We start from the raw sequence: 18490 nt of genomic DNA, 5'->3' as shown, positions 1-18490 counted from the left end.
GTGGACCTTGATGGAAGTGGGTTTTAGGTCCCCCTGAGATAAGCTCAGTATGTACTGCAGGATGTCCGGTATGGGGCAGTTGTAGGGGTCTCGCTGCGTGTCTGTGCACTGGTAGCGGAACCTTCTCCCTTTCAACCCATAGCGTTTTCTGGTTGAAGGTCTTCTGGCTGCCATAAGAGTGTGCTCCACGTCTTGTGGTAGGTTCATCCTCTCATCATCCATGCGGTCAGGGCTAAGGAACGCAGGTCGTGGTGGAGGGGGTAATGAGAACTGCACTGATCGGAAGTGGGGAGAGGTGGGTGAACCGCTATCCCTTGCCGGAACGGGAACCATGGTTGCAGGAGCCCGAACAGGGCAATCATGATCACCGTTGCTCTGTCCTGAAGAATCTTCTGCAGGACTTAGGGTGTTCCAACTCACAGACAGACCGTCGGGGCTGAGACGGCGATGGGTTGATCTCTTTGCGCAGAAGGTCGAGTATTTTGAGTTCGGTTCGATTGCAAACAGGTCGATGCTCGGTGTGCCCCAGGTGCTGAAGATCTTCTTCATCGCCGCTGGGTTGAGACACCACTCATCGGGATCCAGCTGGTGGCTAAGTCTTTCTGCCAGGTCGTTCTGCTCCCACAGGAGGTAAGTTGCCTGGATGGGGCATTGAATGGAGTTGGAGAACTCCCACATGTGGCAAGCTTCCTTGCATAGCGAGGTTGACCCTGTCCCTCCCTGTTTGTTGATATAGTGCGAGGCCACCTGGTTTTCTGTTTGGGTGAGGACTGCCCTGCCTGTTTGAAGGTATCGAGGGCATTCCCTAAGGCCCTGAGCTCCAGTAGGTGGGTGGTCAGAGGTTGGGTACACTGGTCCCAGTGACGTCTGAGGTGCCCTTTCAGGGATCACATGAGTAGTCTGGTGTGCTGCACAACAAAGACCGGAGCGTGCTGACGATGAGCTGCTGGCAGTGATGCACTGGGCCAGAGATGTCATGGCGTCGATCTGGTAGTCCCGTAGGACGGCCTTGGTCTGCGTGGTGTCGATGACTGCCCAGATGAACGATATCCCCTGGGTGGGTATCAGGTGGGATTTCATGTAGTTGATGAGGAACCCCAGTTCTTGGAGGAGGGTTATGGTGGTTGACGGGGCTGCCAGCTGTCGAGACAAGATAGGACGCGCACCCCTTGAAGGCGAGGATGTGCCACTGCCACGCACTTTGTGAATGCTCTTGGAGCCGTTGAGAGTCCAAGGGGCAGGACCTTGTACTGGAGGCGTCTGTCTTGGCTTTAGAAGCGACGATGCCTCCTGTGGGCTGGGTGCATGGGATACTAGCCAATACTCGGGCTGTAACAGGGCCAAGACTGTACCCAGAGAGTGCATCTGGACCTTGTGTATGCATCTGTTGAGCTTACAGAGATCCAGGAACGAGCGTTGTCCTTGTCCATGGTGACGCGGGGGTTCCTGGAGTAGAAACCCCTTGGTGATCTCCTCTGTTCGTCACCGCCTCTATTGATTCTGCCGAAGCAGGTCCTCTCCTTGCTGCAGGAAAGTTGGGTCGTCAGATGGAGGGTGCCCCGCCCACTCGGGGGGGGGGGGCGGGAGTGGAGATAAATTCAGAATCCCTGCTTGATGATGCTGAGGGCCCACTGGTCGATGGTGATCCTGGGCCAAGCCTTCGCAGACAATCTGATCCTGCTGGGCCGGAGGGTGGTCAAGGTTCTGTTTTTGTCTTGGGGAGAGGGCTGCCCTTGGATGCCCCTGCCCCTCGGGCGGTGCTTGTTTGCGTAGCAGTTATGTTACTGTTGCGAGCGCTGGGGCACAGACTGCTGCCAGTGTGGACTGGCTCAGTTGTGAGCTGGAGTCTCTATTTTATTTTATTTATTTATTTCCTCTCACTGGCCTCCTGATAAAGCCGCATCTGGAACTGGAGCGCAGCAATTCGTGCGCTCAGCATTGCGCCCTCGAAGGTCTTTTTCCCCGTGGAAACCAGGGTTTTTCAGGTCCTTCCCTAACGGGGGTTGGAGGGGGGGGGTCGTGCTGCCCTGTTTCTCTTAAGCTACCGCAATGTCCATGTATGGCTGCTGCGGGTTGTCGAATCCCTGGGCTGGAAAGATCTGGTACTTCAATCCCAGTCTCCTTGATGTTGGTTGCCCTGAGGAGGGAGTCAGCCAAATCTCGTCTCTGCAGTCCAGGAGGTTCTCTGCAGTCTCTGCCTGCGTGAAGTACTGGTACTGGTAGTTCAGGCCTTGTAGTACTCTGTCTTGGGTACTTGTTGTCCACCCACGTGGATCTTGAGAAAGGCTGTGAGTTTCTGGAGGGACTTGGGGTGAGTACTCGTTTGTGGGTTTTTGTTTTTTTTTTAGTAAATATTTATTTATTTTTGTGGGTGGTGACTCGGGGCGTGGCTGGAGGCTGGTGTGTAGCTTGTTCCTCCGTTGCTTGGGTGCATGGCATGCCGCTGAACCGCACCATGTTGTTGTGCGTGGCTCCCTCTAAAGGGGGACATAGTGGGGAGTGTAGCCCGCTGAGAGAGGAGTGGTCAGCAGGAGGATTAACTGTGGCTGCTGGTCCCACCCCTGGTGGTTCGCAGGTTCATGTGCTGCTCCACTTGACTGGTTGGGTGGCTCCATGTACCCCACCGCCCTTCTCTGTCCTTCTTGAGAGGGGGGAGAGCCTGCAGAGAAGGGGCAGGATGCACCCGTTCATCTGTGCCAGTGCACCTGGCTGCGTTTCCCACTGTGCCTGGAGGCAGAGAAAGAGGAGTGATAATGCCTCTTGAGTGGGCTTCTGCTGCTGTACTGCCTATTGTATATTAAACTGTACAGCGCTGCATATGTCTTTCAGTGCTATAGAAATCATGAATAGTACAGAGTCCCTCATGCTAGCTGGAAAAGCACTCTGCCTAGCTTTTATGAAGAGCAAACAGCTTTTTAGACTGAGGAGTTTCAAACCCCCACCTTTGGAGAGGCATGGTCTGACATGCCGCATCTCTGAAGATATCAGCACCCTGCTGAGAAAGGCAGACTACTCGTTCCCAACATGAGAGGGTGAGGGGGGCGGGGTGGGAAAGGTGTGAATTGTAGACTCTGCAGGACCCCAAGAGGGAAAGAAACATCGAGTTATTTTTTTTTTGTTTTTTTGTTTCAGCATGTCCTTTATAAGCTGAACTCTGGGGCAGCATGTCTCCTACTGGGGGGAGAGGTCTGCAGGTCCCCTCCAAGGGAAAGAAGCATGGGAGATTCTTTCTCCTTAAATTCAGATTGGGAGGAGGGTGGGGCAGAGCCCTCGGGGCTGCAACAGATTATCAGAGGTTTTCCCCCAAAACAAGCAGATAGGACTTACCTTTGAACCCCAATCGGCTCCCTGCAGAGGCTGGCTGTAAGCGGCAGCATGCCGTCTGGAGGGTGAAAGCCCCGATCTGTTGCTTGCAGAGGCTGTGGATTTACGCAGCAGCATGCAAGACTCCTATCGGCTGCCCTGCAGAGGATGGCTGTAAGTGGCAACGTGCAGGGATTCCTGGAGAGATCTCTCGGTCTGGCGAGACTCCTATCGGCTGCCTTGCAGAGGCTGGTTCTAAGCGGCAACATGCAGGGACTCCGGGAGATATTTCTCTACCGGGCCAAGTGCAGGCGGGGGGATTAGCTGAGCCAGGGCATCCTGGAGGCTCCTTGCCACTGTAGCATGTGGATCCCCCGCTGCTGCATTCTGATGAGGATGGCTGCTGGAGGAAGATTCTCGGGCCTCACTTCTCTTCATGCCCTGCGGAGGCTGGCTGTAAGCAGCAACATGCAGGAACTCCTGGAGAGATCTCTCGGTCTGGTGAGACTCCTATCGGCTTCCTGCAGGGGCCGACGGCTAGCGACAGCAAGCAGGACCTCCGGGAGAGATTTCTCGACCGGGCAAGTTGCAGTCGGGGGGGTTGACTGAGCCAGGACGTCCTGGAGGCTCCTCACCGGATTCGTCTGTGGATCCCCTGCTGCTACGCTCCGATGAGGATGGCTGCTGGAGGAAGATTCTCGGGCCTCACTTCTCTTCATGAAGTCTCTCAGTGCCCTTTTCCTTAGCTTGCGTGCACGTGGTGACATGTGCGCACAATGCAAGCCACACGGAAACCTCGAGCGCCGGATCCAATCAGTGGGCGCACAATTCATGAGGATCCAGTGTGTTCATCCTCCTCCTGCATCCCAGTTGTTTCTTTAGATGATTCAGGCATCTTCAAGTTGATGAGTAGAAAAGTTGTAATGGAGAGCTGTAGAAAAATCCGACCGATGGGAACGGGCGGAAACTAAAGACTGGGGATTAGGGGGAAGCAGGAGGAAATGGGTAGGGCTCGGGCATGCCCAGTGGGGCCCGGGCACTGCACGTGCTCAGAGAAAAAAAAAAAAAAAAATCTCTCTGAGCTATTGGAGAGCTTATCCGCAAATTGGGAAGTGTTGGGACAACACCCATATGTGGCTGACTCATCCTGCTTGTCCTAGGAGAACTTAGCTACTTCTACTTGAAATTAAAACAACAGCTCCATATAGGCAATGGAGCAAAACCAGGACTGGATCAACCTGTTTAAAAAAAAAAAAAAAGTATTAAAGGTAATTTTTGTCACACTTTTTACTTCCATAGTCTGTAGTCCTCTGACACAAAAAGTCACTACCCTGTGAACTGTCACTGTCTTACAGAAAATTAATCAAACGAGCCTCAGACACCCTGGCCGGAAAACCAGTTCCCAGTCAATACTTTGAGCCAACAAGGCAATGAGTCATTAATCATAGGCTCCTCTTACAAGTTGGGGGGGGGGGGAATTCAGTAAAAAAAATAAATAAAAAAACCTCAGGCAAAAGCCTGAGAAAAACCTGAGAGAAAAAGCCTGAGAGAAACCCCACTCGACCGTAGAGTAATAAAAGTATGCAGCGTCCAGTCACACGGCAGTGTGCCACAAGTTAAACTAAAAACACACCTAACACAAAAAGAAAACACAAACCCAAAAAAAGCCAAGTACCTAGCTGAGCTTACTCTACAGACGGGTGGGGATCAGGTTTTTCTCAGGCTTTTGCCTGTGTTTTTTACTGAATTCCCCCGACCTGTAAGAGGAAACTATGATTAATGACTCATTGCCTTGTTTGCTGAAAGTTTCTGACTGGGAATTGTATCTGATAGCCATAATGGTCTATAACTGCACCCCCCGTACTTATACACACTTATCCCTAGATTCTATAAACGGCACATAAATTTCTGCACGCAAAACAACATGTGATCCTGAGATGCACACAGTGGCATAGTAAGGAGGGGCAGGGGGCAGGGCAGTCCACCCCAGGTGCCGTCATGGTGAGGGCACCGGAACTCCCCTCCTCTCCACCCCCGCCTCTTTCCGCTCCTCCCCCTTCCCTTCCCGTATCTCTAGTGGCTCACCTGCCGCGAGCCACGATGTCAATGTGCTCCTCGCGACCACGTCGGCTCCTGCTGATGTCACTTCCGGGTGCCATGCATAGGAAGTGACGTCACAGGGAGAGCCGACGCAGTCACAAGGAACACATTAAAGTTACGGGATCCCTTCCTCTTCACCAAACCCCCACCTCTTACCACTTCTCCCCCCCCCCCCCGGCCATGCGCGTACCCCCTTCCTTCATCCATACCTCTAGTTGCTCATCGCCATGAGCAAAAAAATATCAACGTGCTCCTCGCAACCGCATCGGCTCCCTCTGACGTCACTTCTGGGTGCCGCACGTAGTGTAACCGGATCTGTTTATACCTTCTCAATGTTATGCTTTATATCATTGTATCTTAAACTTAGTGCGCCGAGGTACATTAGTGTTCCTCCTGAGATTCCAAGTGTGCTGTGGCACACAGGAGGAAGAGAAGCGCCTGCCAGCTGACTTTCCTACCCGGTACAGCGCCAGTACTGCCCGATTCGCTGAAGGCCTACATGTTTCCTCCTTCTCTCTAATGTTCCACGGCTTCCCCCCTGGCCTCCCGGTATCACCTTTAAAGCTAATTACAGCAGCCTCCAGAGGATCACCGGTAAGTAAAATGATTTTATTTTCAATATAGTGATTGAAATGTGTCAGTTTTGAGAATTTATATCTGCTGTGTATATATGAAAAATGAATGGAAAAAATTGCATTACAATTAGTAAAGGGGATGGGATCTGGGGCAGAGCTTTGGTGGGCCTAGGGAGGTCTGCGGTTGGGGTACTCAGTTGATATTTGTTGGACTTTGGGGGTACTTAGCTTGAAGTAGTTGAGAAACACTGCTGTAGGCAATCAGCTGGGGCCAGTGCCTCTCCTTCTCTCCGGCCTTCTTCCCTGCTGGCACCCCCTACTAGCGACTCAAGGCACATCTGGAGTGACCTCTGTACATGTGCGGATGTTCATGTGATGATATCACACATATATGTGATGTCATCACGGCGACGTTCGCGCACTTCTGGGTGCCTCAAATAGTGGCCAGTACCTATAGTGTGCCCGGCTCAAGAAAGTTTGAGAGACACTGCTTTACATGTATATACGAGAGGTGCTTGGGATTTAAAATTGGCTTTATTTAGCTCAAATCAAGAGTAACACAGATCAACAATCTTAATTAAGGTCAGATTAAAGAAATTTACAATCTCTGTGTCTCAGTAAGACAGTATGTTTAATGTTTCCACATAGTCAATTCTACGTATTTACTCTAGTCTAGCCCTTGTTTAGTGAATGAACTTGAACTTTGCTAGCTCTGTCAGACTAGTACTATTCTAAAAAGAGTCTGATTTAAAATAGAATTTCACTGTAGCAGCATTTTTCATCTCTGCCCAGGAAGAGATTGTCGTTCTCCCCTCCCCCCTTCCCGGCAAGGCATTCCTCTCCATGGCACATCTTTCCAGGCCTTCTGCAGGAAGCCACCAGTTCTCTCCTACCTTCTCCATCGCCTTCTCCTCCTCCTCCTCCTTCTCAGAGGGAGAATCCCAGTCACGAGGAGCACGTTGACGTTGTTGCTCGCGGTATGGGGAAAGGGAAGAGGGCGCGCACGCGGAGGGGGGGGGGGACGGGCAAGAAGTGGGGGCGATATGAGGGCTGAGAGGGGCACCATCACTCCTGGCGCCTCTTGCCCTTGCCACGTCACTGAATGTGCATACAACGGATTTGGCTAACAAGCCAATTTGGCATCAATTATTGATGTTAATTGGCAATACATCCTGAGGTTGTGGGTTAAAACCCATGCTGCTCCTTGGAACCCTGGGCAAGTCACTTAATTCCTTTCAAAAAATCCTTCTCAAATGTCATTTCAATTTTCTTAGTCCGAGTTATTCAGAGATGTAAATCTACTATGAATAGCTCATAGACTTAATTCCTTTTTGGTTACTATCTAAGGGGCTGAGCCTCAGATCCCCATGTGCTGTATATGTTTCACAAGCCGTGGTGAGCTTGTGAATCATAGAGCTGCAACATTATACTGGTCCACAGCCCTGATGCAGCCTGAGGGCGAAACGGACAGCTAGCTTAACGTTGGCGAAGGGACTAGCGCAGAGACAGCAGGAAATATTGAATAACAACCATTTTCACTGCCTATTTTCCGCAACACCCTGCCCGGGATCTAAAAGTTAAGTCCTTGTTTAAAAACCATAAAGGTGCTTTTGATTAACAACGGGGCAGGAGGGGAGCATGAGCCAGTGAGGTTAATTCCCTTTCTAGTGTGCTTGTGAAACATGTACAACACACGGGGATCTGAGGCTCCGCCCCTTAGATCAGGGGTGTCAAAGTCCCTCCTCGAGGGCCGGAATCCAGTCGGGTTTTCAGGATTTCCCCAATGAATATGCCTGAGATCTATTTGCATGCACTGCTTTCAATACATATTCATTGGGGAAATCCTGAAAACCCGACTGGATTGTGGCCCTTGAGGACCGACTTTGACACCTGTGCCTTAGATAGTAACCAAAAAGGAATTAAGTCTATGAGCTATTCATAGTAGATTTACACCTCTGAATAACTTGGACTAAGAAAATTGAAATGACATTTGAGAAGGGTATTTTTTGAAATGAATATATGTTCTTTCTCATCCTGTATATGATTTTGGTGATACAAGTCACTTAATTCCCCCATTGCCCCAGATACACTAGATAGATTGTGACCTGGCGGGACAGACAGGGAAAATTGCTTGACTACCTGAATAAATTCATGTAAACCATTCTGAGCTCCTCTGGGAGAACGGTATAGAAAATTGAATAAATAAATAGGGTGTGGCAGAGTAGTGTTCTCATTTATAAGGCACGGGCAGTTTCCCTGGAGTCCTACAGAGCTTGCCGGTCCCTCACTATTAAAAATGTGATCTCTCTCCCCCCTCTACTTGCTGAACTATAGGTGGAGGACTCAAGCTCAGCTTAGAGCAGTGGTTCCCAATCCTAGTCCTGGAGGCATAGAAACATAGAAATAGACGGCAGATAAGGGCCACGGCCCATCTAGTCTGCCCACCCCAATGACCCTCCCCTACCTTTCTCTGTGAATAGATCCCACGTGTCGATCCCATTTGGCCTTAAAATCAGGCATGCTGCTGGCCTCAATCACCTGAAGTGGAAGACTATTCCAGCGATCAACCACCCTTTCAGTGAAAAAGAATTTCCTGGTGTCCCCGTGCAGTTTACCGCCCCTGATTTTCCACGGATGCCCCCTTGTTGCTACGGGACCCTTGAAAAAGAAGATATCTTCTTCCACCTCGATGCGGCCCTTGAGATACTTGAATGTCTCGATCATGTCACCCCTCTCTCTGCGTTCCTCGAGTGAGTACAGCTGCAACTTATCCAGCCGTTCCTCGTACGGGAGATCCTTGAGTCCCGAGACCATCCGGGTGGCCATTCTCTGGACCGACTCCAGTCTCAGCACCTCCTTACGGTAATGCGGCCTCCAGAATTGCACCTCAGCAACTCAGGTTTTCAGGATGTCCTCAAGGAATATTCATGAGAGGGATTTGGATGCAGTGAATATCCTGGCTGGAGTGCCTTGAGGACCAGGGTTGTGAGCCCCAGGCTTAGAGGGAACAGTGGTGGAGTCTGCACTCAGCATGGGTTTTTTTTTTTTAGCAACTATACTAGCGATGCTATGGAAATTCCAAAACCATGATATTCTTAGAGCCACTTGTCTCCTTACTGCTATTTAAGATTAGAGATTGCCAAGAGCAACACAATTTCACCACCAGATACTGGCACTGATTGCCAGTACACAATAATAATTTAACATTAACCTTCCTTTTATGGAAGCAATAGCCAGGTCTAAATTAATTCAAGATGTTATTTTATGTGGGACAGTCATCTTCCACAAGCTTCTGGAGTTTAAACCTGCCAGAACGATGAGAAAATAATATCTAAAGTCCTACTGTACCAGCACAACTGTTTCCATGGTAACAGCCTTGCCAAACCATGAGCATGATATAGCCTAACTGGCCAAAGTACATATAAGAGAGATAGAAATGGCTGCCAGGCAGACAGCTAGCAGGCTTTACCAGGACTACAAACTGGAGAAGCATTAAAATTGTTTTAACAGTTGGAAAAGCGAGTCAGAGGAGACATAAATTATTACAGCTACCTGCTACACTCAGTTCTGAACCAGCTTTTATGGGGTCAGGTTTATTTGACTAAGCATATGGTTTTGCGGTTTGTACAGTGGTTGATGATCTGAGTGAAATGCTTCTGCATCCGAATCTTGCTTTCTGCTGAGGCCTGAAGTACCTTTTGCCCACACCTCATTCTGACATTTCAAGAGTTGGTTTCTGAGAAAAATAACATTAAATTGACACGTCCCTCCTTCTCAAGTGGAAACTGTGCTATCAAAGAAAGTACCCCCCCTAAAAAAGGGCCTCTCTGAGCAGCATAATGAACCACTCCTAATGCTCTGAGGCACTTTCTCCATAGTGGGACAAAGAATAGCATTATTATTAAATACTCCTAAATTTCTCCTTGCTTAGGCTTCAGATATGACGCCTGGTAGTCAGTAGCACTTGGAGATATGACAACAAATAAAACAGACACTGAAATAGGCAGAATTTTAGCCTATTTTGAATTTGTTGGACTTCATGCAATACTCTCAGATTCAAACAGATCTGATGTAGATTTAGCATGGATTTACCAGATCAGATCTGTTGGTTGCTGATCTTGAAATCTGAATCTGAATCTAGTAAAATTTGAAGGGTCCAGAGATGGGCATGCCTCTGAGCCCCCATTTCTGATCCAGACCAATTGGATAGGGGCTCATGCCAAAGAAGCATGTGGCAGTATGGCTCATGGCTGGCTACAGGACCTCATAGAAATGTGACACACATGCACACAATATACGTAATCCCAGTTAAAACTCTTCATAGGGGCTGGCTCCTAGCCAGGCCCAAACACTGTGACAACAAATGCTGTCTTAGGCCCCTTCTGTGCACACCCCATACACTCAGGGCCTGATTCTATAAATGGCACCTAATGGAGCATAACTTCTAGGCACTGGCCGGCATGGTTGTCAATCAACCTCCAGGGCTGTTGATAGAATCACGCTGAATGGTGTCTAGATGTGCTTAGACATTGCTAGGTATCTCTGTTGAAGGCCAGATTTTACCTGGCCTAATTTACCGGTGCCCAACTACGACACCTAGCAATGCCTAAGTCCATCACGCCTATTCTCCGTCCCTAACCACACCTACTTTTCAGGTAGGCTTCATTAAGTGTTGCAGGGCACACCTTTGGTCAACTGGTCAAGCATGCCAGAAATCCATGGGAACACAAAAATAGTATCTTTCTCCCAATGGTTATGTCATTATAGTCATAATTCATAGAGGGACGTAGACGTGAGTTATCGGTACTGTAATGTAACAACAAAGGAGTAAAAGCCCGACTGAGATACTTCTAGGCGGTGTCAAGGAGTCAACCGCTTGATTGTTGATGCCACTGTCAAAAATAACAGTGAAAGATGTATGTCTACTTGACTTATATCTACCGTAGTACCACAATGGGTTGACAAAATATTAACTGAATCCTTTGGCAGTCCCTGCTAAGCAATCGAGGCTCATAAGTGCCTATTGATTCATTTGTGCTATTTAATATGCAATTGATGAGAATGGAATATTATCTTGACCAAAGTAAAAAAAAGTTTAAGATTAATTAACAAAAGGTCAGAGTGGAGGTTTTTTGATCTATGAAAGAGACCCATTTGCTTGCTTCACCTTTTTATGTTCACACATTATCTTAAGTATTTATGCTTAAATTCATTAGGACCCCTGAGGAAGGCGTGTTATCCGAAACACGGACCGTGTCGGGTCCTTTGGTTGGCTATAAGGTTGTATATGTTACTGCATTTACTAATAAACAACGCCTGCATCTTGTACATTATCTGCAGTCTGTTTGTTGTTTTCTGATTGCTGTTGTTTACTGCAGACTACGTTGGATTTTCTTTCTCCCTTTTGTGCATTCTCATTGTTTTCCAACATGGCCTTTCCTGCCTGGGATCATATATTCAGTTTTTCGGAAGAACGGTTTAGCTAAGGGTATGGTGAGAAAAACGGCCCTCTTCCCCTTTAGATTTTTATTTCGCAAATGAGCCCCATAGGGTATACAAACAGTATATGGCACTTGTGTATACCTTACAAATGACATTCCATTCAGCAATGGTCACAGTGCTAACTTGTCAAATGTGAGGAGGTTTCTGCAAGACAGTGAATATTTCTGAATTCCACAGATTTTATGCCTCCCCTATTGTAAATATTATTTAACATATACTGTATATGAGTGAATTAGGAAAAATCTTCTCAAATTTAGGTTACACAATATAAACCTATGCAGACAATATATTTCTATTCTGCCCTATAAATGTTGCTGAACTTATCAGTTAAGTTATAAACTAAACTAAACCTTAAGTTTGTATACCGCATCATCTCCATAAAGATAGAGCTCGGCATGGTTTACAGGTAATTCAATAAATGAGGGAAGGACATAATAAGAAATTAGAGGTTATGAAGAGGAATAGCTAGCTTTACATTTTAAATAGATAGCTTTATGTTTTGGAGAAAAGCCAGGTATTCAGATGCTTTCGGAATAATTGGAATGAGCTTAAGTTCAGCAGCGGGACAGGGAGGTTATTCCAAAGCTTTTTTCTTTTTCTTTTTCTCTTTCTTTCTTTTTTACTCTTTCTTTCTTTCTCTCTTCCTCTTTCTTTCTCTCTCTCTCTTTTTCTCTTTCTTTTTTTTTTACTCTTTCTTTCTTTCTCTCTTCCTCTTTCTTTCTCTCTCTCTCTTTTTCTCTTTCTTTCTTTTTAAACTAAACTAAACCTTAAGTTTGTATACCGCATCATCTCCATAAAGATAGAGCTCTGCACGGTTTACAGGTAATTCAATAAATGAGGGAAGGACATAATAAGAAATTAGAGGTTATGAAGAGGATAGCTAGCTTTACATTTTAAATACACTTCTCCCTCGTCATTCGCGGAGGATATGGGCAGAGCCGGACTGCGAATGGCGAAAAACCGCAAATGGCGAAAAACCACGATTATCCGGCTCTGACTCACCCCCACCTCCCTGCCGCCTTCCCGGCCTTACCTGGTGGTCTAGAGGGCTTTTGGGGCGGCAGCGATCTTTCTATGCTCCTGCCCCGTGCAGATCGCCATGAGGAAATGGCTGTAGGGAGTTCCCGACGTAGTCTCGAGAGACTACGGGAACTCACAGCAGCCATTTCCTCATGGCCCTAGCCCCAGAACCATGAGGACGCCAAAATAAGTGCTCCCTGAAGGAACCCTTGACAAAGCCTATTGTGGTGAAACGGGTCCCGTCGGGCACAAAAAGTATTGGGGCAAGCAACTTTGACTGCAATAAAGGATAAGTGACGAAAGTGCAACAGTGTCAGTATGCTTTTATTTTTGGGGAATTTTTTAACAGACTGATTTGAATTTTATAGATTGAAGATTGAACCTTATGAGTGAAGGCTTTTGTATTTTGTGAGGTTATTCCAAAGCTCAGTGAATTTTGAAGAAAAAGGATTTCCCTAATTTACCTGCATATATGACGCCTTTTAACAAAGGGAAAGATAGTTTGAGTATTACATTACATTACATTACATTAGGGATTTCTATTCCGCCATTACCTTGCGGTTCAAGGCGGATTACAAAAGGTTAATTTAAATAAAAAACAGAGTTACAATGATTAGCTAGAGAGGTAAGTTGTAGATCTTATAAACATTTAACGGGTTGTTGAGGGTGAGGTGGTTTGTAAAAGAATTAATAGGTGGTCATAGTGGAGGTTCTTTTGTTATTATTAGTACGGTGATGGGTAGATCAGATGTCAGTTTTAGAGTTACTAAGAGGTCGTGATGTTATTGCTGCTTCAGGAATTTCTTGAAAAGTGTGGTTTTTATTTCTTTTCTGAACGTCCTATAGTCTGGGGTGGTCATCAGAAGGTTGTGGGCGGGTCTGGTAGTGTCAGGTCTCGAAGAATTCCAGGATAGTGGGATTAGGGGAGGAAGAATGCCATGTAGGATCTTGACTATTAGGCAGGTACATTTAAAGTGAATCCTAGAAATCACCGGAAGCCAGTGAAGTTTTGACAGAAGCGGGGAAGCATGATCGAATTTGCTTTTTGCAAAGATCAACCTAGCCGCAGTCTTTGAAGATTTTTCTTGGTTAGACTTAGATAGATGGAATTACAATAGTCCAGTCTGGAAAGAAAGTTATAGGTCTCCTTGTACTAGACTGCGGTAGCGATTTTAGCGTGCGCTGCAGATTAGCACACCCTAACCCCCCACGTTACGCGGAGAAACTAACGCCAGCTCAATGGAGGTGTTGGCGTCTAGCGCTCACAGCAATTTAGCACATGCTAAGCGCATGCTAAAACCGCTAGCGCAGCTTAGTAAAAAGAGCCCTTAGTGATAGGGCTAGGAAAAACTTTTTAAAAAAATAAATACGGCTAAGACAAAACTTATTAGTTTTGGAAATTATGAGAGTATCTGTATGAATAAAGTAAAGCTAATATCTGGTGACGTTTTGAGAATAGATAATGTATCCAGATTGTTAGGTGTAATCCTAGATTCTAACCTAGAATTAAATATAATCTGTATCTCTTTAGAAATTGCACTGTAGGGAAATTTCTACCTCATAGTGTCCCTTTCAAACAGCACTAGCTCTCCTGTTGTATTATTACCCCCCTCTTAATTGTCTTGACATGTACCACTAAGGAACTTCCTATACTGTACCAAACTGTATCCATTTGTATTGTAGGTGAAGTTGTGATGTTGGTGAGCCTTGCAAACACAACTCCTGAAGACGCCAGGCGGCAAAACAGTCTTCTATTGAGCTGAATGCTTTATGAATTGAAGAACAGGACCATCATGAGGACAGAGAGGCCTGCCTGTTGTGTTTAATAAGAAACTGTGATTTTCATGTGCTAGACCAGGGGTGGGCAATTCCGGTCCTCGAGAGCCAGGTCAGGTTTTCAGGATTATCCACCATGAAAATGTACGAGATGGATTTGCATGCGCTGCCTCCTTGAGATGCAAATCTATCTCATGCATCTTTATTGTGGATGTCATGAAAACCTGACCTGGCTCCGGCTCTCGAGGACCGGAATTGCCTACCCCTGTGCTAGACTGTTGTGCAACTCTCAGTTTGAAGCCTCTCTGACTACTAGATGATCGTGGACTAATGAACTCATGAACTAACCAAGATCCAGTTTTGGATAAAAGTAATCACAATGACTGTAGTACGTGTGTGAAAGTTGGGAAGTGAGTGTGAGTGTGAGTGATGGGGATTGGGTTCACTGACTAAATTATTCTGATATTTATTAATAAATTAAGTATTGGTAAGTTGTAAAAGTACTATAATGAAATGAACTGTAGGATATAAGATTAAAATTGAAATGATTCAGTTAATACTTGTTTGTATTAAATATTTAATAGCTGGTTTTAAGAATTTGAGTTATCCAATAGGCAGCTATTTGACAAACTGGGGAAAAAACCCCAAGCTTAGGCTTTAGGTCGATGAATATGCAATGAAAGCAGTGCGTGCAAATAGATCTCATGCATATTCATTGGGGAAATCCTGAAAACCTGACTGGATTGCGGCCCTCGAGGACTGACTTTGACACCCCCGATATAAACCAAGTTTGTATCGGTCTGTGCTGTATTAGCTGATGTTGTATTTGGGTAGGGTTACCAGATTTTCCCGAAGAAAAATCCGGACCCATGGCCACACACCCCAGGCCCGCCCCGTTCCAGCCCTACCCCCAGAGAGCATCCGCGCGTGGCGCGGACGCGTTGCAGTGATGTCACCGAGTTGCATCTGCGCATGCGCAGATGTCCCTTCCCGACGCAATTTTCATGGGAAGCTTTTCAAAACCTGGACAACGTGCAGGGTTTTGAAAAGCTGTCCGGACCCCTGGACATGTCCTCGAAAAGGAGGACATGTCCAGGGATATACGGACGTCTGGTAACCCTATGTTTGGAGATTCCTTAGGCTTCTGTGCACTCTTCGTTCAAGGAGGTTCATAGACAACAACGCGGAAGACAAAGGCGCGCGCCGACAACTGAGCGCAAGACGGAGGTGTGCGCCGAAGAAAATTACTGTTTTTAGGGGCTCCGACGGGGGGTTTTGTTGAGGAGCACCCCCAGTTTACTTTATACAAATCGCGCCGGCGTTGTGGGGGGTTTGGGAGGTTGTAACCCCCCACATTTTACTGTAAACTTAACTTTTTCCCTAAAAACAGGGAAAAAGTGAAGTTTTCAGTAAAATGTGGGGGGTTACAACCCCCACAATGCCCCCACAATGCGGCGCGATCTGTATTAAGTAAAGTGGGGGGTTCCCCCCACGCCCCCCCCCGTCGGAGCCCTAAAAACAGTAATTTTCTTCGGCGCGCGCCTCTGCGCTGCGCTCAATTGTCTGCTCGCACCTTTGTCCCGGCGCGCTTTTGACCTGACACCATTCAAGGAAGAGTTTTCCTGATGCAAGTGCCTTTTCCTGGTAGTTAACTTTTTCTTAGTATTATAATCAGACACACGCCCACAGTGTGCGTGCCCCTTGCACCTTAGAAAAATGCTGCTCTTTCCCCCCCATTTATTCCTTCAACCGGACTTCCATTTTTTTTGTTAGTTTCCTCCCCTGCTGTCCACATAGAAACATAGAAACATAGAATATGACGGCAGAAAAGGGCTATAGCCCATCAAGTCTGCCCACTCTAATGACCCACCCCCCTGTCTTTACTCCCTTAGAGATCCCACGTGAATATCCCATTTTCTCTTAAAATCTGACACGCTGTTGGCCTCAATCACCTGCAGAGGTAGACTATTCCAATGATCGACCACCCTTTCTGTGAAGAAGTATTTTCTGGAATCACCACGAAATTTCCCTCCCCTGATTTTCAGCGGATGCCCTCTGGTGGTCGAAGGACCTATAGGACAGAAGATATCATCTTCCACCTCGATACGGCCCGTAACATATTTGAACGTCTCAATCATGTTCCCTCTCTCTCTTCGTTCCTCTAGTGAGTACAGCTGCAATTTATTTAGCCTTTCTTCATACGTGAGATCCCTGAGCCCCGAGTCCATCCTGATGGCTATTCGCTGAACCGACTCAATTCGCAGCACATCTTTCCGGTAGTGTGGTCTCCAGAATTGAACACAATACTCCAAATGAGGTCTCACCATGGATCTGTACAGTGGCATTATCACTTCAGGTCTCCTGCTGACAAAACCCCTAAGGATACAACCCATCATTTGCCTTGTCTTGGAGGAAGCCTTCTCCACTTGATTGGCAGCCTTCAAGTCATCACTAGTGATCACCCCTAAATCACGTTCCGCCGTGGTCCTAGCCACGGTCTCACCATTTAATGTGTAAGTTCTGCCATAGTGGCCGAACCAGAACATCCCTCCCTCCTCCAGTTAGAAGTAGATGATTCCGACAGCCACCCAGGGACGCCTCTACTCCATTTATGCTGTTGTCTTATGTAGATCCCTATGAATATTACTGATAGTTTGCAACTTGAGGACTCCTCGCATGTTTCCACAGCAGTCGGCATCTTTTTAAAGGTTAGCTCGGCACATCTGGTGAAAGCAGAAGGCACATTTAGACTTATTCTCTAGCATATGTAAACACTAGAAGCCTGAAGAACTCTTGTTTTATTTTTTTTCATTATACATCCTAATTTAGAAATGACTCAGACTTCCCTAGCATCTGAAGTATAGCTATCTTGCAATGTAGGGCGGAAGGGCGCAATATTCAGACAGTGAAAAGAAAACCCTTGGAAAAAAAGCAGGAATGAATCTTAAGCACACACAAGTGAGGAAAGCATGCAGAGCCTGGGAGGAAACCACTAGCTGGTGTATTTAGGGAACCACACAAATAATAAGTCACAGGCTGATTTAAGGGATGACAGAGTGTAAGGCAACCAGAGGGAATAAGAGGAACAACATAGGACAGCTGTATTGCTGAACACAATCAGCAAATACAAAGCAAGAAGAAGTCTCTGAAGATAAAAAAGCTGAATAAAAACCATACACAGCTGATTACAATTCAGGAATCAATGCCTGGAAGGATGACACTGTACAATGGAGACTTTAAAAATGTCTTTGCTCTGCAAATAAGTATTTTTTTTTTCTCTAAAACTGAGCCAAAAGTTACAGAGGGATTATTTGGGGGGGACTGACCTGTCTTTTTTTATGGAGATCCTTTATATGTTTTATGCATATTTTAATATTGTAAATAAAGTAGCATATCAATATAAATAAGCTTGTATAGCCTCACCCATAAACAGATTGCATATTGCTATAGTGGCGGTTATCTCTCAGTGGGACCTAGGTTCTAAACGTTCCTAAGAAATGTGTGTATTTTCCTTGAACACGGCAAAGTGGTTTACTATATGTAGCCCTGGTTTTCCACCCCACCCGCAACCCCGTCACGCGGCGCAGGGGCTCCGGCCAGCTCATTGGGTCAGGAGGGGAGGTTGCCCGCCCAACACCAGGACTCACAAAAAGATGTTGAAGTTATAGCAACAGGGGGTTAGTTGCAGTTACTCCCGGACTTACTGTTCACACTCGAGCTTGGGTGTAGGCCAGGGCTGGATAAATCCAGTAGGCCAGAGGATGGGCAACTCTGGGGCTTCACTAACACCTACTAGAACTCCACACTCTCCTTCTGATGTAAGGGACAGCTCAGTCCGAGGTATGGACTTAAACTATGTAAACACACTCTGTGCAGTGGTGTGGTAAGGGGGTGCGAGGGCTGTGGTTTGCCCTAAGCACGGTCTTCCTAAGCGTGCGGAAGCACACACACACACACACACCAATTCCTCTCTTTGCCTTCCTCCGTATCTTTTTGGCGCTCTCTGACGTCACTTCCAGGACCCACGCCTAGGAAGTGGCGTCAAAGGGAGCCGAAGTAGGCTGCATGCTGCTCACGCCGGAGAAGTTAAAAAAGTACAGGGAAAGGGTAGGGGGCGCGCGTGCACGTGGCAAGGGGGGGAAAGAGGGCAGGGGAGGGGCGCCGCCGTCCCAGGCGCCGCTCACTCTTACTACGCTACTGACTCCGTGATAGGC

This window comes from Geotrypetes seraphini, chromosome 2 (genome assembly GCF_902459505.1).
Source record: "Geotrypetes seraphini chromosome 2, aGeoSer1.1, whole genome shotgun sequence".
Taxonomy (NCBI): domain Eukaryota; kingdom Metazoa; phylum Chordata; class Amphibia; order Gymnophiona; family Dermophiidae; genus Geotrypetes; species Geotrypetes seraphini.
The sequence above is the reverse complement of the archived record's forward strand: the minus strand, read 5'-3'. Positions refer to the sequence as shown.